The sequence below is a fragment of the Pinus tabuliformis genome, chromosome 2_1 (genome assembly GCF_031772625.1).
Source record: "Pinus tabuliformis cultivar Carrire ecotype Pingquan chromosome 2_1, CPIR1, whole genome shotgun sequence".
Taxonomy (NCBI): domain Eukaryota; kingdom Viridiplantae; phylum Streptophyta; class Pinopsida; order Pinales; family Pinaceae; genus Pinus; species Pinus tabuliformis.
In genome coordinates this window covers 527,494,814-527,499,033 of record NC_142299.1, presented here as the reverse complement: position 1 = coordinate 527,499,033, position 4,220 = coordinate 527,494,814, and the positions used below count along the sequence as shown (strand labels likewise).

At 39.2% G+C, this 4,220-nt stretch overlaps 1 pseudogene; it reads right to left on the bottom strand.

The window, feature by feature from the left end:
* Positions 1-2,049: 2,049 nt before the first annotated feature.
* On the bottom strand, positions 2,050-3,693 carry LOC149201283 (cytochrome P450 750A1 pseudogene; annotated as a pseudogene).
* Positions 3,694-4,220: the final 527 nt, after the last annotated feature.

The window sequence follows — 4,220 nt, the reverse complement described above, 5'->3', positions numbered from 1 at the left end:
GATATTGCCAGGGCTTGTTGGCGACCATGGAGCTTTAGAGCAGGCATGATTTGATCTCGAGAATGTATAATTCTATAATGCCTTGTAGGGATGAGGTCAATATTGAGGTTTATGTGAATGAGGATGGTATGGATGCTGTCGTATTTGCGCTGGCCAGGAAGAAGGCCGCCAAGAGTATGCACAAGGATACCAGGGATCTCCAACAGTGTGCCGGCTTGCTTACGCCGCCTTCGAACCAGAAGTGGCTCAGCAAGGAGCTCATTGCAATTTCTGAGTCGCAGATCCTGTTTTCTTTCCCCTCATTTTGGTTTAAATTCTGCTTCTTTGTTTTGAGCGATGTCGAACAAACCATCTTTGATGTCAAGAGACTCATTGGGAGAAAGTAAGTACTCTGATCTTTGATTTTCCCATTCATTAGACAATTATATTTATTGCAAGTCCAATTCTTGCCTTGATATTGAACCCACAAGGATGCCAATCATGAAATTGGCATGTTAAGTTAGGGGTCGAGCAACATTCTAGTTGGGGTCAGATCAGGATTTGATTTCTGCCTTGTCCAAAATTCAAGAAAATAATTTCAAACTTTTACTTGATGAGCACAATTAAATGAAAACATTTGTTTTATATAGGTTTGAAGGCAAAGAAGTTCAGAGGGATATGAAACTGGTACCATACAAGATTGTGAACAAAGATGGGAAACCTTATATTCAAGTTCAGGTACGAGATGGAGAGACAAAGGTATTTAGCCCTGAGGAAATCAGTTTTATGATTTTGACTAAGATGAAGGAGATTGCAGAAGCATTCCTTGGCAAGACTATAAAGGATGATGTGGTCACTGCACTAGTACCATACAAGATTGTGAACAAAGATGGGAAATCTTATATTCAAGTTCAGGTATGAGATGGAGAGACAAAATGTATTTAGCCCTAAGGAAATCAGTGCTATGATTTTGACTAAGATGAAGGAGATCGCAAAAGCATTCCTTGGCAAGACTATAAAGGATGCTATGGTGACTGTCCCTAGTATGCTTTCTTTTCAACCTTTTTTTAATGAGGTTGTGGGTAACCAATTGTTGACTGCGTTGTCACTGTCAACTTGTGGGCATGTGCAGGTTATTTTATTGATGCACAACGCCGATAAACGAAGGATGCCGGTGTTATTGCTGGCTTGAATGTAGCTCGTATTATCAACAAGCCCACAGCTGCAGTGATATCTTATGGCATGGACAAGAAGGGTGGAGACAAAAATATTGTTTTTTTTTTATCTTGGCGGTAGCATGTTTGATGTCAGTGTTTTGACTATTGATAACAGAGTTTTTGAGGTTTTTGCTACAAATGGTGATAGCCATCTTGGAGGTAATCTGTCTAAACTCTGTCTGGCAGTTTTACATTACGAATTTGAATGTGTGCACGGTGGTTATCATTGACTTTTTTGGTTGGCGTTCGAGCTTTGAACTTACCGGGATGTACACTAATATGTAGGTGAAGACTTTGACCAAAGGATAATGGAATATTTCATCAAATTGATCAAGAAAAAGCACATAAAGGATATTAGTAAGAATAGCATAAATGAAATAAGACATTCAATGTGTTCCTTGTAATATAGATATAATCAAAACATCTAAAGAAAAGTAATTGTACAATGATGCAGTAAAAAAAAACAAGGTTTTTCACAAACCACTTAACTCTTTTAGAAAAATTCAACAATTCCAATTTAATAATCCTATCGGCCTCTCTTTGTACTTTTTGGGACAATCAAAGTAACAAAACCATACAAATTAGGTAGCACAACCAGATACTTCTCAACATACATACCGTCAAAGACCTTCCTTCCTTATCTTTGGAAAAGAAAAGAGCGGAAAATGGCTTGATATAGAAGACCCACCTTCTGTCATATCCAGCTCTGATGGATCACCATCTACTCTCTAGTCAAAAGAGTGGAGCAACTGAGCTAGTGCAAGGTCAATCATGGAAACAACCATGGTGGCCCCTGGGCACCCTCTCCTCCCTGCTGAGAAGGGAAGCATCCTGAAATTCGATTGACCTGTCACTAAATCCATAACATGGTCATGCTCACCCAATTCATGCATGAATCTCTCCGGCTTGAAAACCAAAGCATCCACCCCCCACACATGGGATCCCTTCCAATAGTCCACACATTCATGATTACTATTGTTTTTTTAGGTATATTGTATCTGCGTGCGCTCGCGGTCTCTACAGATTCATGGGGGATCTCTAGCGGCCCCGTTGGATGTAATCGCAACGTCTCTTTCACAACACATTGAAGGAACTTCATCCTTCCCACATCGGATCCGTTTACTTTGCCACGTTTTCCAACACAGGATTCTATTTCTTGCTGCAACTTTTTCAGGACATGGGGATGTCTGAGCAGCTCACTCATTGCCCATTCTAACGTGGATGCCGACGTCTCCATTCCAATGATGAGTATGTCCTGTACAAACCAATGGGAAAACAATTTATGTTGTCAATTAAAAATCAATGTAATATTGAATTGCTGAAGTTAATTTATTTGCATCTAGATTCAGGGGGTTCTTGGGAATATTTTGAAATTTGAAGGACAGGGCAGAGTGTGGTAAAGAGGGATGTCAATTATGTGACCTTCCAATAGATTTCCTAAATTTACAATTAAAAAGAATCGATTTAGCTGTTTAACTCGATTTAAGATTTCCTATCTACATACAAACATAATCAATTTAACTGCTTCCCGTTTGGCTTTGGTGTCTCCCTTTATATCATTGTTATCAGCGGTCATCTGCAACAACACATCCACGAAATCTTTAACATGCTTTGGCTCTGCCTCTGCCGGTCCCTGGCTGTGGCCGTCGTTGGAGGGTGCGGCGGCCTGAACATGAAGATGATCGTCTATAATTTTCTCATCGAAGGCATCATATGTTTTGCTTATTTCCACCATACGCCGCTTGATGCCTTGAAAGTCCATCCAGTCCACATAAAGAATGAAGTCTCTAATGTTGACATCTCTTAGAGTGGCTGACAACTCTAGTAACAGGTGCTTAAATCCTTTGCCATCAGCTCCCAAGTCATCGTCAGAAACTTTCCTCCTGAACAGTATTCGCGAAATTACATTGGAGGAGAGGGTGAGGATGGCCTTACTCACATTCACAGCAATTGTGCCGTTCTGGCTCTGCTCCCAAATGGACCGGGTAATCGCAGACACCTCTTCCTCTCGCACATGTTTGAAAGACTCGATTCTCTTAGAGGTAAAGAGTTCCAACACGCAGAGCTTCCTCACTTGCCTCCAATAATCTCCATAGGGAGACAGTACCATACCCTTGAAATTGTAGGATAAGTACTTCCCAGCTGCAGTTGCCGGTCGGCTGGCAAATATGGAATCCTGAGTTGTCAGAAAATGTTTGGCTATCTCGAAAGAAGAAACTACGATGGTGGGGACAGAGCCCAAGCGGAGAAACGTGATGGGACCATATTTATCAGCCAGGTCTTTCAAAGCATGATGAACAGGGTTCTTCAATTGGTGGAGATTTCCGATGATTAGCCATGGATGGGGTCCTGGAGGAAATCTTCCTCCGTTCCTTCCACCCTTGTGCTGCAATATCCAGTATAACAAGAAGAAAATGAGAGCTCCATATCTAGCCATTGCCCTCCATGTTGCAGGCAGAGGCGGAGGAAGAGTTTGAGGCAACCAATGAAAATCCATAATGAACTTTCCTCTATCATGTCTGCAACCAAAAGAAATATGTTTCCCATATTTAAGCGATCCGGGATTCCCTACAGTTGACTATCGGCCAAAAGTTGGTGGGTCATTGTATAATGTTTTGTAAAAAATGTTTTTAAAACATTAATATATTTTCATTTTTAAAACTTGATATTTTCAATTTTTATTAGTTGACTATAAAGAATGATATTTTTTATTTTTATTTTTTAAAAGAGAATTATTAAATAAAATATTTAATATAAAAATTTTAAATAATTTGAAATGTTGTTTAGTTATCGTTTTATTGTGTACTAAATACTGCCTATTTAGATTCATTTTAATTTTGGATTTATTAAGTGTTGAGAAGGATCAATTCTCTTTTCACTATTAAAGAGGTTTGCATTTCAAAGAGACCTCTAAAGACACCTCTAAGGACTTGGTAGATCCGGAATTAAAATAGATCTAGGTTGGTATAATATATATATAGTTGACATTAAAACATTTTATTTATAATTCACATTAAAATATTA